Here is a 16,834-nt window from a genome sequence, read left to right on the forward strand (position 1 = left end):
CTCACTGTTGTTGTTCTGACTCTACAGAAAATAAGCTAATTTTTATCGTCTTAGAAACCCTCTTCCTGAGCCTCTTATCAAATCATTGTATTCCTTGTGAATAAAAGAGGCTGGTGGTCTGTCATTTCTAAAAGAGCCTTAGAGGAGACGTGATTGTTCTAATATTTATGTTTCTTTATCGATTTTCTTTGTGCTTCTACACATATTTTCTCATTTTATCCTCTTAATGACATCAGAAGAGCAGGTATTATTATCCTATTTTCCATGGGAGTAAACTATTTCAGAGAGGTAATAAGTATAAATGGTTCAATGCCTCAGAAATGAATGTGGCAGTGATAGGATGTTTAATCCAAGTTTAGTGTTTTCTTTGTTTATATTGTACTGGCCGTGATAATAATCAGCATTATTGATTGAACATATGATTGATTAAGCACTATGATTAAATGTTTTCTCACATAACCACTTGGCTGGTTCCCTTACATCCTTTTATTCTTGGCTGAACTGATACCTCTCAGGGAGGGCTTCCTTGACCACTCATTTATAAATTTTATTAATTGCATCTCTCTTTACTTCTTACCCCCTTCTCTGTTTTATCTCCTTACAGTTTATCATGTAGGACATAGGTATGTATTTATGTTTTTCATTATGTATCTTTCCCTAATAGAATAGAAGCTCCATGAGGGCATGGATTTTTGTCTGTTTCATTTCTTGATGTGCCCCCAGCACTATTAAAACTATGTCCATGTAGTAGCAGGTGCTCAGCAAAAATTTGCTGCATGAATTAATAATCCTCAAAAACAACTCTTCCAGATTTACTGACAAGAAAAATAATGCACAAAGAAATTCCCTTTCCAGGGTCACCCAAGCAGGGGGTTAGAGAACTGATTTGAAATTCAAGTGTATGTAGATTCAGTACTCCACTATATGTTTTTAATTTTTTTCCCCCAAGGTATGGGGGAGGTACTGCCTGTCTTACCACAGAATGGAAGGGGCAAGGGGCTAGGCTCTGTCCTCCTCACTCCTTCCCCTAGCAATTCATCTTATTTGTTTTGTATATTGAAGGCTAGTATGAGGGTTTTTTTTTTTTTTTTTTTTTTTTTTTGGTCTTTCCTTTTCCCCCAGCAATTCATCTTATTTGTTTGGAATGAGGCTTTTTTTTTTTTAAAATGGTCTATGGCTTTTTTTTTTTTTTAAAGGAAAGATTTACAAACAATTATACTACAGCAAAAATTATGCAAAGCTGAATTTGAATTTCTTTTTAAAACATGCAAGGCTGGGTGCGGTGGCTCATGCCTGTAATCCCAGCCCTTTGGGAGGCCGAGGTGGACGGATCACAAGGTCAGGAGATCGAGACCATCCTGGCTAACATGGTGAAACCCTGTCTCTACTAAAAAAATACAAAACAAAAAATTGGCTGGGTGTGGTGGCGAGTGCCTGTAGTCACAGCTACTTGGGAGGCTGAGGCAGGAGAATGGCGTGAACCCGGGAGGTGGAGCTTGCAGTGAGCCCAGATCACGCCACTGCACTCCAGCCTGGGCGACAGAGTGAGACTCTGTCTCAAAAAAAGCAAAAAACAAACATACAACAATATTGTAATTGGGATGCTCTTTAAAGTTTGGAAGAGGCAAGAAAAAAATATTATTAGAGCTAAAAGATAATATGTTCACATATATATATATTAGAGCTTTTAGCTCTAACAATATTTAGAATTAAATATTATTACGGGTATGTATGTTTTTTGCAGAGAGTAAATGGTATGTGTTGCCTCCTCTAAAAGCCAAAATTAGGTTTCTTGTGGAAGTTAAACTCCTGAGTATAGGAACCATGACAGAATAATTCACACTGTAGTGCTTTGTAGATATTGGGGAATGAGTGGATAAACTAGATTATGATCTCTTTGAAGGAGAGATTCTGAGCATACCTCTAGTAAGTGGTAGGCAGGTGATGAAGTCAGCACACATTTGTTGAGTACTTATTCTATACTTGGCATTGTAGGAAGAGAAACAAAGAGCTTATCCCAAGGACATTGTTAAATTGCAGGAGCATTTGTTCATGCATTTGATATTTCTTGCTAATCTCTTGAGGGTGATGCCCTGATGGACTGTGGATCTCATCTAGTGTGGCATTACCTTCATTTCTGTTCAAATTATGTATGTGTCCCTAGAATCCTAATGAATGCCAAACGGGTGCAAGAATTAGTACACATGTAAATCATGTTGCATTTTGGAAAAGATTTTATTTATTCAGCATGATAGTTTGTATTCATTTAACAAACATTGCTTCACATAAGTTATCTCATTAAATTTGTGCCACAGCCCTCTGTTACAAATACAGTTCTTCTCCTCATTTTGAGGAAACTGAGACTCAGAGACATTAAGTAATTTCCTAGAATCATGGTTGAATTAGGTGATAGGATTGGGATTTTTAGCCAAGGTGGTCTAACTCTAAAACCCATGTTCTTAACCATGTTCTAAAAACATACGCTGTGTTGTTGTTCATACTTTTTCTGCTGCAGATTTATCTGTATGTTTTCAATTTTTAAAATGAAGGTGGTTTATTTTCTCTTGAGAGTCTTACATCAGCTGACATAAGATAAATAATATGTCTAAATAATGTAAGTACTGTAATGAAAACTTAGCTGCTAAATGAGGAAAAGATCGAGTTTAAATGCTCAGTTGTCAGGGATAAAACAATGGTGGAGGGTGCCTTCTGTGCTGTTAGTGATGAGCTTTTAGCTCTCATAAATCACAAGGATATAACTGGAGCCTTAGGAGGAAGCGCATTATATTACTAATGGATCATCCTGCAGGAACATAAACAAGACATAAAAATAAGTGAAGTCCTTGATGACTCTTTTGTCTTTCTTCCCAATTCATCATTATCCTATTATTAACATAACCTTAAGACAGTTGGTTATAATTTGTATCCTCATGGAATTTCTGTTGGGTTATTGGGGTTTTGTTTCATTTTGCTTTAAAGTAAGTACCTCCTGAATAAGGACTTTTAGCTAATTGAGTGAGTGGAAAACTGCAGCTGTTGGACCAGTTTGTGGGATGAAAGCGTAACATCGTGAGCTTCCTTTCTGTCACACACAAGAAGCTGATAACAACTTGGCATTCTTAGTGTAGCACTGTGGTTGGTAAGCTTCTGTTAGTACAGTTTCCTTGGAGGATATAGCAACCCTTAGATACCTCTCAGAACTCCCGGATCTTTCTTCCTATATGAAGCCTGGACAATAGTCAGGATGCCTGGAGTACTGTTCAGCTAGGAAAGAGTGAGGTGGACACAGAGAGAGGAGGCCACCTGACAGCTCCCCATCTCCCCCCATCATTTGGGATTTGGAGCCATCTTGTTTCTATTTTAAGGAAAACGTACATATAACCTCTGTTCTGTATTCATATATATATATATATATATTTGCAAGTTAAAATATATGTGATTGCATGCATGAAAGCTTATATTTCTGTACTAAATATAGACCCACTGACTTCAGGGGTCTGTATAGTACATTAGTCAGTATAAGTGGTGCCTGGTGTTGAGGTAAGCTGAGATAATCCTGCTTACATATACTCATGCACGCACCCCATGTATGCACATGTTTTATGTAATGTATTAACCATGTACCCACAAAAGCAGTATATATCTATTGTTTACAGTTATTAATTACTCCAGGCACATATTTACTCTTATTATGTACAGTTTTTTTTTTTTTTTGAGATGGAGTTTCACTCTTCTTGCCCAAGCTGGAGTGCAATGGTGTGATTTCGTCTCACCACAACCTCTGCATCCCGGATGCAAATGATTTTCCTGCCTCAGCTTCCCGAGTAGCTGAGATTACAGGCATGTGCCACCACACCCGGCTAATTTTTTATTTTTAGTAGAGATAGGATCTCTCCATGTTGGTCATGCTGGTCTCGAACTCCCAACCTCAGCTGATCTGCCCACCTCGGCCTCCCAAAGTGCTGGGATTACAGGCGTGAGCCACCGTGCCCAGCCTTATGCACAGTATTTTTATATTTGTAAAAATAGAAATACAAATATAAAAGTACATTTATAAAAACACACAAATATACAGATGTAAAAATATATACCTATACCATATATAGAAAATACAATATTTAAGCCTCTCACCATCACTGCCACCACCACACACATTTAAGTCTTGGAAATTCTGGTTACAGGTTTTTTTTAGTGGTAGTGTTGTTTGGGCAAAACCACAGTAGTCCATTTCCCTCATTCCCTTGATTCTCATAGTTTGTGTTCCCACTCTAAGGAAACAAATGAAGGGGCTGGTACTGCTTCTTTAGGGAGAGTGGGTGTTGCAGGCAGGCCCAGCTGGAGAGGAGCAGGGAGTGCCTTGCGGCAGGGCAAGAAGCGGCATGTAAGCTCCCACTCTGATGTGCCTCTCTCTGTGTTCCAGCTGAAGGTAACACACTGGGTGTTATGTAAGCAGCCATTAGTTTAGTTTTATAAAAGTCAGCTTTTCACATAGCTCTGCAATCCATGTGTGTGCAGATGCCTTCTTTCAGTGAAGCAGATCCTTGAAAAAAAACACGGATCTGGGCTTTTTACTCAAATAGTCAAACTTCATTTAACTAGAAGGGAATAGATTGAGTCCAAGTCCTCATTTTAAAGGCCAGGAAGCATGTATCATGAGAAATGAACATTCCACTAAAAATGGAAACAAGTAAGCCCATTTTACATACATTTCCAGTACCTCAAGTTTGAATAGTATTTGGAAACGCTGGTAAGGGAGCAGCCAAGACTTCTCTCCCTACCCCAGCCCTACCTGACTCCATCCTCCACCTAAAACTGCTGCTCCCACTGAAAAATAAAATAACCTCAAATTATCTGTACTCGCAGAATGAGTAAACAGAAACTCATCCGAGAACATATTATAAAACCTGGCGAGCAACTCAAGAACAGGGACCACCCATCCCTAACATATCCCATGGTGCAGTAGGAAATATTTTGATAATGATGTGAAGGAATTAATTGCTGCTCATATCAGAAACCCCTGAAATGGGTAAATGCTTTGAAAATCTGGACCCATGAAATAATGTGGTGTGGTAAAACTGGAAACCTGTCAAGGGTTATAGTTTTATTTTAATATTAAAAGACTCTGGGCAGGTAGGGATCGTGTTGAAATAGCTGTTCATGGGCATTCATGCTGGGGTGTTACTTAAGCAGCTGTTAGTTTAGTCCTTTTACATGCTGCAGAGTCATCAGGAAGTGTCACTGTCACATCCGCTGACACGCATGTCAGGCCTATCATGGCACCAGCCTCTAAAGGAAGGTTTTAGCTGTGAATCCTGCAACCAAACAGCCAATAGAAAGCAGGCATTCCCCAGTTCTTCTGTTTGCAGTTCACCTTGTCATTGGATAGGGGATGAGAAGACCTTCCTAAATCCAACTGTGACTTAGAGAGTGATATTAGATGCAGCTTGGCAAGAGAACACACAGAATAGTTCAGAGAAGGATATAATAAAATTGTTGTGGTTCAGGCAAATATCCTCATTCCTCTGGTTGGAAACCCATATGGGAAACATTTCTTTTTGTTGTTGTTTCTAGCAAGTCTTAATAGCAGGCAGCGTAGTTTCCAGCAGCACCCAACATTTGCACCTCATCTAAGTTGTGGGAGGGGCGGGGATGAGGGTGCTGTTATTGTTGGCTTGAAAAATTTTTTCCTAATGATATTAAAAGAAAAACTTGGCCGGGCGCGGTGGCTCACGCCTGTAATCCCAGCACTTTGGGAGGCCAAGGCGGGCGGATCACAAGGTCAGGAAATCGAGACCACGGTGAAACCCTGTCTCTACTAAAAATACAAAAAAAAATTAGCCGGGCGCGGTTGCGGGCGCCTGCGGTCCCAACTACTCGGGAGGCTGAGGCAGGAAAATGGCGGGAACCCGGGAGGCGGAGCTTGCAGTGAGCCAAGATCGCGCCACTGCCCTCCAGCCAGGGGGACAGAGCGAGACTCTGTCTCAAAAAAAAAAAACTTGTACCTCTGGATTAGCACTTACAGCTATATGCCTGCATTGTAAAGACCCCAAAATCTCAGGAGTTGCTTTGCCACTGCTAAAGCATCTTGAAACGGAAGCCTACAAAGACCTTTTCTCTATTGAGTGATATTATCTCATTACAACTGGCTTCATTGTTCAACGGTAGGACCAAGAGAGAAAGTGCTCCTGCCTCCTAATGCCACATCATACTCAAGACTCAGGTAATATGGATACTCAAGGCCAGTCTTTAACAGTTGAAGAAATCAAACATTCGTAAGATGCTTCCTTTTGTGCTATTTTTCTTTCCTTAGTTTTAAAGGGAATTTACTCTGTACAAATTTATTACTCTAAATATAGAACTCCACTGCAAATGAGGCTCTGTCTTACAATCATCTTTTTAAATGAGACACTAGGAGGGAGAGACCTTGCAATTATTGTAATTGAGCTCATAGTATGAATGAAATCTTAAAATGGCACAATGCTATATTTCATTCGAAAGGCAAGCTAAGTTAATATTATTTTTAAAGGGGGAATAGAAACATCTAGGTGTTTAAAAGTTTTAGAGAAGGTCATTGTGTCTCAAGATTGTCATCCCAGGACTTGGATTCAGTAAGTACTTGGCCAGTATGAGGGTAAGGAAGTGCTTAGTGGTAACAGATACTTGTTTCCTTGCCAGTGTCATCTTTCCACTCCATTGCTGAGCTAATTGACGCTTGCTGGCAAGTGTTTGATCAATATTCTCTCAAAGGGGCTCTTGAAGAGCCCTAAAATGCTGTGGTCGGTTATCCTCTAACAGGAGGCTAGGTCAGGTTTCGTCCTTCATTTATGCAGCACACATTTTTCTGAGTTTCTACATCTTGTGCCAGGCTCTGGCGCAGGTCACAAGGTTGGTTTGTGACAAGATATTATTTGCATTGGGTCTGGAGAAGAGAGTCTGGGCTCTATGAAATTTCACGTTCCCAGAGCCTTTCCAGCCTATCCATCCCCATTCTCTAGCGGCCTCCCTTTTATTTGAAATGCATCTATGTTACACTTAGTGTTTATAAGTTATGCACAGATATTTGTTCTCCAAGTAAGAGTTTTACGTAGGAAGTGACTAGGTTTGCTTTTCTTTTCTACAGTTGAGTGTGTCTTTCACAGGCCACCAGAGAATTCCCAAGGTCACGAACCCATTGTATTTTTCCCTTTTCCCTCGTGATTAATATTCTACACAAAAAGTTGTGATGTAAAATGTTAGAGATTATTCTGTGGCTCCTGCTCTCTCCTCCTCCCAATTCTTAGCTTCTCAATTTTTTTCTAAGGTGAAGAATAGGTTGAACTTCTTTTTCCTTATGAAGGAATAGATGGTAAACTTTCAAGGCCTGGGCTTATTTCAGATGTAAAAGAATCTGGAGTCAGGGGCTCCTGTTACAGAGTGAAGTGAGAAGAAGTGGGTTGAAGCCTGCCTTTCCCTTTGTTTCTTTTGTTATGATCTGGTTGTTAAGGGTAGAGTGGGGTGAAAAACAGGGCAAGAGTCCATTGAGCCCTTGAGTTGATAACCTTGGCTTTTGGGAGGCTTGGGTGTGTATTGCAGTGACTCTCCTGGAATATCCAACACAAACTGTTATCCAAACCAACCCCATTATAACTTTTAAAGCAAACGTTCATTTTGCATGAAGAAAGAAGCTAAGCTGCTGGTCTCAACTGTTTCCCAGGGCTCAGCCTCCCCCTGTTCTCTGGCATGTCAGCACTTGCCTTCTGTTTTTTCCATTGTGCTCCTCCCAGCTCAGCACAGGGGCCCCACCTCTCACAGGATCAGGGTATGTGACCCTGGAGCCCAGACAGCCTTGCACATAAATCTTCCTGGTCCACCTGCAGATCGTCTGTCAGCAGCTGCCCTCCTTCCCTGTTGGATGGGCTATTCCCTCACATCTGTCAGACTACCCTGAAGTCTCCACAGGCCAATGGAAATTCAGACTGGCCCTATTGCATCTCCAGGTCTTCATCTGTCTTGTCCTGTATCGTTGCCTGCCATGCCCAGGCTCTGTCCTACTGAGTAATTTCATGAGGCCCAAACTAGTGGTGATGAGGAGCCATATCATGACAGCGGGCAGTTGCTATCAGTATACCTTTCTGAACAGGTGCTGTTTTGGGGGCAAGTATGGACTGATGTTTGTGTCTTCCCCAAATTCATATGCTGAAGCCCTAACCCCCAATGTGATGGTATTTGGAGGTGGGGCCTTTGGGAGCTAATTAGGGTTAGATGAGGCCATGAGCGTAGAGGCTGCATGATGTGATTTAAGCTTTTGTAAGAAGAGACAGAAACGCTGGAGTCCTCTGCATAAGAAAGGAAGAGACAGACACTCTGACTGCCATGTGTGGATACAAGAAGATTGCCATCTGCAGGCTAGGAAGGAGGGCCCTCACCACACACTGACTCTGCTGTCATCTTGATCTTGGACTTCCCACTTTACAGAACTATGAGAAATAAATATTTGTTGTTTAAGCTGCTCTATAGTATTTGTAGAATAGTTGGAGCTAGGACAGCAAGACTTGGTTTAGAGCAGCTGATATTACCTAGGAAGCAGGTCAAGATATGGAACTAGAGAGGCCCTGAAGTTTCTGATTGGTTTGAATCAGATATGAGTAATAGTCATAGGTTATCTGTCTTTGTCTACACTCAGAGGAAGATCTTTTCAATATGGCAAATGATGGTATATTGTGTGGGGGCATGTGACATTAACATATTTAAGTCTCTTCTATGTGCCAGGCAACAAATAAAAATGCATAGTGCAGTGGTTCAAGAGGATGAATTTGATCTAATTATTCTGTTTATTAGCTGTGTGACCTTGGGCAAGTTAGTCAATTGGAATCATCTGTAAAAATAGCATAGGGTGATTACCACGGGCTGTTGTGAAGATTAAAAGGCATCAGGTAAAGTCACATGTCACACAATGCCCTAAGCATAGTCAGCAATCAGTTAGTTCTAATTATTGTTCTGTTATTGGTTTGTTGGGATAAACAGGGTCTTCAAATGAGGAAAGAACAAGAACAATGTGAAGCAGAAAGTGAGTGGAACAAATGGTGAGTCCTAGGAAATTTTGGAAAAGGATAGAGAAGGCTTCAAAGAGGTTGAAATTGGGCTGGAACCAGAAGGAATAAGTAGAATTTAGATAATTTGATCTGGGAGAGTTCACATTTTTCTTCAGTTTGAGGGAGCTTGTTAGCAGAAAGAGAATTGAGCTAGAGATTAGAAGAAATGGTCTTTTTGTTTTCTACCTTTACTCAGCACCAACTTGGGCAAATCACTGAGCCTCGATTTCCTTCATTGTAAAACTGGGACAGAGAAAATATCTGCTCCGCCTAGCTCCCAGGGTTGTTATAAGGCACAAATGAGACAATTCAGGTAAAAATGCTTTGAAAATGGTAAAATACAACAACACAAGAGTAAGGTCATTATTAGAGTCTTAAAAGAGGATCCCAGAAAAAGTCTGAGCTGCCTGAGACTGTAATTACCTATCCTGTATGACACAGTGCTTTAGAAGAGTCACTGACAGCTGTAGTAAGGTCATAGCCTACTGCTGACACAACCATCCTGACTGTTGACTACTCATCCTTCTCCAAGTACAGAGAATGTTCTTTGGATTCTCCATTCTTACCTAGCCATTGTTAAGTTCCTCAAACAATAATAACCATTACAATAATAGTAAACAGCCACTACCATTTATTTGGCACTTATAATACATTAGACACTCTGCTAAGTACTTTACAAACTTTATCCTTCTTGGTTCTCAAACAACATCACAAAGCAGCTATTATTATGTCCAATTTAGAGGTAACTAAGTTGAGGCTTAGAAAAATAACTTGCTTGGTCTCCTTCAGCTAGTAAATGACAGAGCTGAATTTAACTGAAACTTCTTTGACTCCAGCCTTCCGTGCCATTTTGCTTTTAATCTAAGAAAAAATGCTTTCCCCCACAAGACCTTGTGCCAGATTTCCCATGTAGAATTAACCATGAGTTAAATGAATAAAATGGTTAGTTATCATTCAGTTTATTACTTGTAGCTTTATCCTTTTACTTCTAGCTCTGTTGTTAGAAAATTTAGACCCCACAGTATTTCCCCAGTTACTACTACATTTCTAGGCCAGAGACTGTCCACTATAACAGTAAGAATAATCCCTTGTGTTTGTCCTAGTCTTTGTATATTCACTGTGTTTCATTTGAACATCACAATAAGTCCTTTAAGGGATATTATTTCTGTTTTACTCATGAGGAACTGATGCTAAGGGAAGTCAAGGAATTTACCCAAATTCCCAGCTAATAAGTGAGAGAGCTCTATGTCTGTCTGGACCATTACGACTATTACTAATATAAAGAATAGCAGAGAGTTAGAGCATTTCTTGTATCCTGTATATGATGTGCAACATGAAACCATGAGAATAGTTTCTATGAAGAACTTTAGAATGCAATCGTGTGATGTTCAGAGACATTAAATATTTGTGCTTAAAATTATTTTTATGTCACATACATTCAAATAAACCCTGAAACTTACTAGAAAACAAAATGCAAGGTTTATTCTTGAATATTAAGGCTAAAGTTGAAGGAAATAAGGATCAACTATTAAATTCTTACCACTGCACAAAGGTTTTTGAATGTCAAATGTTAAACTTTTCTACGTTCAATAGGAATTTTGCTATGAATCTTCAGTCCCCTAGGGTACATTTCCTGTCTGTGCCTGTCAGCTTCATTGTTATGTATTTTAAATAAAGCTTTCCCTAACATTCAAAACTCCTTCCGGCCCTTCCTTTTAGGAAGCAGACATAAATAAAGTACCCACTATGCCTTTGCATTTTTGTTTTACCTTTTTCTAACCATGTGCCTCCCCCACCCCTAGTCTTCTGAAGTGTAAAGCTAAGGTAAAAAGAGCTTTTAAAAAAGGGCTCTGGGGAAGTATGCAAATGACAGAAATGTCTATGGGAAAATTAAGAGAAAAGAAATTCAGCAAGAAAGAAATTCATTGATGTTGTGATGAAACGTTGTCACTGGAGATGATGACAAATTAGAATCCGTTCCCATGGGGACCGCACGCTACCTACTGATCATTTGACCCATGGCTGGATGTTGGCTAGCCTAAGAATTGACCCAAAAGATGACAAGATGGTTTTAGTCCCGTTGTCTCATCAGCATTCAGAAACCCCTTAGGGGATGAAGGGGAAAGGATAAAGAAGGATAAAAGATGAAAGCTGAGCTGTGGAAAGAAAAATGTTTTTAATTACACTGAGGAGGATTGTGGGTCCACCTGTAGCTTTCTGTTGAGAATGTCTTTGTTTTCTTCTGTCTGCAGGGATCATGGCAGGATACAGACCCAGAATCTGTCTGGCCTCTTGGAGGGTTCTGCATTGGCCAGTCGGTCCTCTTCAGTTTATTGGATACATTCAGGATTAACCTCTCTGTGGGCTATCTTTACTCTGAGGTTCTGTTATGCTTGCTGAGGAGCGTGGGCTTGGTTGGCATGCTAAAAGAGATTCCTTTTACAGGGAGAGAGAAAAAAAAAACAAAAAACGCGGTAGTGGAACACAAGATGAGGTTTCCATAGTGTGTCACCATCACATTCCTTGTCAGAAGGACACAGGGAGCTCCTCTCAGGCAGTGAGGTGGAGGGAGGCAAGAGCACCCCTGGTAGTCAAGAGACTTTTACGCTCCATATGCCTCAGTTTCTTCACTTGTAAACTGGGAGTCACAATGTTCTCTCACTGTCCTAAAATGGAGACTTTTACGCTCCATATGCCTCAGTTTCTTCACTTGTAAACTGGGAGTCACAATGTTCTCTCACTGTCCTAAAATGGTAGATCAGTCCATTAAGGGGAAATTCTTTAGGAAAATACTGAATTCTGAAGCAAAGGAACAATACAAGCACTCTGTTCTCTTTGCCAGGTTACTAACAAACCAACAAAACCCCCTTGAGTAATTTGAACAATTTAAAATAGTTTAATGTAATTTATTCCACAGTACCCAGGTAATACTAGGTAGGCATCGTTTTGGTGGGTTATTTTTTCTTTTCTTTCTTTCTTTCTTCTTCTTTTTTTTTTTTTTTTTTAGAATTCTTTATAACAAATTTGATCATATCCCCACCTCTTTCTTGGGAGGTAGGGACAGGATATCACAGGGTGGAGTGCAGTGGCACAATCACGGCTCACTGTAGCCGCAACCTCCCGGGCTTAGGTGATCCTCCCACCTCAGCCTCTGGGTAGCTGGGACTACAGATGCACACCAATATGCTTGGCTAATTTTTTCTATTTTTTTGAAGAGACAGTGTCCCACTCTGTTGCCCAGGCTGGTCTCAAACTCCTGAGCTCAAGCAATCCACCTGCCTCAGCCTCCCAAAGTGTTGGGATTACAGGTGTGAGCCACTGTGCCTGGCCCTTTTTTAATATTCATGGTAAAATTTAACAATTCTAAACTACTTCAAAGTACTTGATTTTCACAGGAATTTTGAAAAATATTATTAGAAATCATATTAATTTTTAAAAATCTAATTCTTATTATAAAGTAATGAGACTGTGCATAGCTTATGGTATGCTGCCAAGCATTTCACAAACATTTGTTAAAATTGATTTGAAAAGAAATGTGGGAAGAGGGTTCATCTCCATATTACAAAGAGAAGCAATGTTGCATGAAGTTTGAAGCCTTGGGATCTGAAGTCAGAATATGGGTTTGAATCCCAGCCCTACCACTTACTAGCTTTGTAACCTTGAGCAAATTACTTACCCCTTAGTATCTACTTCTGGAAAATGGAAGTGTGTACCTAATAGGATCCTTCAAAGGATTAAGTTGGTATATGCATGTGAGAGGCCTAAAATTGTGACTTGTATATAGTTGGCACTCAGCAGATGTTGGCATTTTTCTTAGTAAGGCAAGATAGAATGTCACTACATGAAAGACTGGGGAATTTCTGACTGACAGCTGTGAATCCAAGTAGACAGAGCATGGATTTGACACCTTTTATTAAGTGCCATAGGTGTTTGGACTCCATATTCTTGGTACTTAACTGTCGCTACTGATGAAGAATGCAGCTGAAGGCCCACCCTAACCAGGAAGGCAAAGGCAGACACTCTACCCTGATCCCCTAATAAAACACACCTCTGCCAGGGCCCCTCTCCCATCAACCAGTCCCCCTGCAATCCCGAGGAACATTCAATTCCGCAGCCAGCCCAGCGTTGAGGATCTTTTAACACTTTGCTCTTTGCCTTATTTGATTATGTTAACAGGAATTCTCAGCCTGTGTGATTTGTCATATTTTAATATTTCAAGCCACCATTGCAGCTTCCTTTAGGTTTGGTTCTTCTGAGGCACCACAGCCAGTGTGTGAGCACACAGATTTTGAATATGTATAAGTGAATGGCTCTTTCACTAATTTTGTGGCTTCGGGCTCATCACTTAACTCATTGATATAAAATGAGAATACCCATACTGTAAGGTCCTGGTAGCTATTAAAATTTTGTGAACAACCCTGAAATCTCTGCAGCAGGTTTACAACTCACAGGGTACAATCTTGATAATTTTGATGATTTAGATGCAGTGCCTACATTTAGGAGCTTCACTTGCTCTAATATGCATATCCTAGGATGGAATTCAGCTGATCCTGCATTTTCCAGTTTTCTGTTGTTGGATAACAAGCCACCCAAAACTTAGTGGCATAAACAAACATGCTTACAAATTCTGTGGGTCAGGATTTTGGCCAGGCACAGCAAGGATGGCTTATCTCTGCTTCATGATGTCCATGACTTCTTCAAGGGGCTAATCTGGGGGCTGAAATTATCTGGAAGTTTCTTGGTTCATGCCACAAACTTGCTCTGGGATGACTTGGCAGACATGCTAAACTGGGGAGCTGCCAACTAAGCACTGACTGTGGCCTCCCCATGTGTCTTGGACTTCTTACAGCTTCGTAGCTGACAGCTACCAAGAGTAAGCATTCCAAGAGACAGGCATGTCCTCTTATGTCCTAGCTTGAGGAGTCGCTTAGTATCACTTTCTCTGTACTCCACTAGTAGAACCTATTATAAGCCTACCCAGATTTAAGCAGTGGAGACAGGGGGAAATGTAGACCCCACCTGCCAAAGGGGTAGACCCATTAAAGAATTTGTAGGAAATTTCTGTAAAACCACCACACTAGGAAGAATGGCACCACACTGGGATTATGGTTCCATCTGGGGATAAATTCGGGCTCCTGACTTCTACCTATAACCAAGCAGGCCATGCAGACTCTTGCAGCTACTTAACCTGCCATTGTAAAATGAAAGCAGCCATAAACAATACGTAAACAAATGATCATGTTCCAATAAATATTACAGTAAAATTAGAATTTCGTATAACTATTAAATATTAAAAATATTCTCCTTTAAAAAAATTTAAAAGTATAAGAATCATTCTTAGCTCATGGCCTATGTAGAAACAGGCAGTGGACCAGATTGGAATATCTGAGTTTAGCTGGATCTCACTTTTTAAAGTTAGAATCTTCCAAATGTGTAGAAGAAACCCTTGGGTATTTCTCAAGTGGAGTTAAATATTAAGAGTATGTGTGTGAGAGAGAAGGACATATGATTATAAATTTTGTTTTTATTTTAAAGTGAATTTGTGAAGAAATTTCAAAATTTAGTTCTTTCAATTACATCTTATGCTCATTGTGTTACAATACATTTATTCCCAAGGGCAATAAAGGACTATACACTCTTAATACTCCTAGGTGGGAAATTAATGATGTTTACTTTATCAGAAGTCATGACCTACAAAGAAAAGGTAGAACTTGCTTCTTGATGGGGCTTCCAGAAATACATATTGTTGTTTATTTTAAAAATAAGTATGCTTTAAAATAGTTTATTATTAGAACAGAAGATAAAGTTGATAACTCTCAGGAGTGAATTTTAAAAATCTTTATCACTTCATTAAACATTTTTTCTGTGTCTACAATGCCAGGCAGTGTTCTAGAGCTTGAAGATACAGTGGTGAACAAAAACATATGTCGTATGTTATCTTTTAACATCTGGCTATCTCACGAGACTGTGTGTCCTAACAGTGCTTGTAGTCTCATGAGATAGCCAGATGTTTAAAAACAAAAAACCAAAAATAGCATTAAATTTAATGTGTGTATTGAGAGGGCTTATGCAGGGCATTATGAGAATATAAGGTTTTCAAGCTGGGCCTGTTGCTCTAACATCCTCTACTGCCCATTGAATGTGAAAAGCTTGGAAAAAAGGATTGTTAGATTAGTTGCAAGCTGCTGTTTAAAAACCATGTTAATGCATTTGATAATGAGTGAATAGTCCTCTTTCCATATTTGGGCCACATGTGATGGCCTGTTTAATATTACTTTGGGGAAGGAAAAGCAAAGAATGAAAAAAATGCATTTGTTGAAATGTACAGGATTTTTTTTTCCCTGATAAGTTATCATTTTGGATGGGTGGAGAATTCAAATAGAAAAACAGTTTGAAACCTATTGACTGAATTACAGATTGGGATAATTTACTGATTTTTCTCTAAATCAGAGTTTTTCTGGGTAACAAAATCATTTATACACCAAACCCTAGTAACGCACAATTTATCCATGTAACAAATGTGCTCATGTACCCCCGAACCTAAAATAAAAGTTGGAAAAGAAAAAATAAATTGGTGAGAGTCATACCCAAGAATAGCCCTTAAATAAAACATCTGGTTAATAATTATTTGACTGCAATCAGAGGATACTGCTAAAGATTTTTAGAGGGCCCCTGAAAGGGTTATGTTAATATCCTTAATAAAATGTGAATTTTTTGCTTAAAAAATTATTTTCCAGCACCTGTTAAAAAATCAATCAATCGAGGTTTCGAGGTTTCTCATCTGGGCTATTAGTAACGTTTGAACCAGGTAATTCTTGGTTTGAGGATGCTGTCCTGTGCATTGTAGGATGCTTAGGAGAATCCCTGGCCTCTATCTATCTACTTTGCACCATTCTCCACCAAGTTGTGACGATCAAAATTTTCTCCAAATGTCCCCTGAGGATGGCAAAGCCACCAGTTGTCTAAATTAAACTGGGTTTATATGTTTTAATGCAATGACCTCAATGAGGAAAACCTACTTTATTTCAATAGTCTAGGTCAGGAAGGAGTCTAGGTCAGGGTGTATTGTGAGTCATCTTATAAATTTTCAAGACCCACAACTCTTCCTTTGAAAATGATAAAATGAATTTGGACAACCCATTATCCAATTAAACACTATACTCATATCCCTTTGTTATGTCTGGAAGTTTTTCTTTTTCTTTTTTTTTTTTTTTTGAGACGGAGTCTGGCTCTGTTGCCCAGGCTGGAGTGCAGTGGCCGGATCTCAGCTCACTGCAAGCCCCGCCTCCCGGGTTCACGCCATTCTCCTGCCTCAGCCTCCCAAGTAGCTGGGAGTACAGGCGCCCGCCACCACGCCCGGCTAATTTTTTTTGTATTTTATTAGAGACCGGGTTTCACCGTGTTAGCCAGGATGGTCTCGATCTCCTGACCTCGTGATCCGCCCGTCTCGGCCTCCCAAAGTGCTGGGATTACAGGCTTGAGCCACCGCGCCCGGCCCAATGTCTGGAAGTTTTTCTAAACTTTATAGCTTATGTAATTTCTAGCAAGGCTGAGAACCTCAGTTATTTAATTGAGACCCTGAAAGCTATAGAATATCCCTGGAACAAAATCAAGATTTAAAATTGGCTTGAAAATAACAAATGAAGATATTTTGATTTGACTCCATGTTCTCAGCCTGGAAGCTATTGGATTGTGTGAGACGCATGACCCAAAGGAGATGATTAGTTTTCCTCCAGTGTGATCATAATGAATAGCACTACAAA

The 16,834-nt window shown here is 39.8% G+C and overlaps 1 protein-coding gene across 3 annotated transcripts in view; it reads left to right on the top strand.

The window, feature by feature from the left end:
- Positions 1–16,834, top strand: part of CACHD1 (cache domain containing 1) — a 228,052-nt gene that overhangs the window by 95,906 nt on the left and 115,312 nt on the right. The gene's annotated exons all lie outside the window — the stretch shown is intronic.

This window comes from Theropithecus gelada, chromosome 1, assembly GCF_003255815.1.
Source record: "Theropithecus gelada isolate Dixy chromosome 1, Tgel_1.0, whole genome shotgun sequence".
NCBI lineage: Eukaryota > Metazoa > Chordata > Mammalia > Primates > Cercopithecidae > Theropithecus > Theropithecus gelada.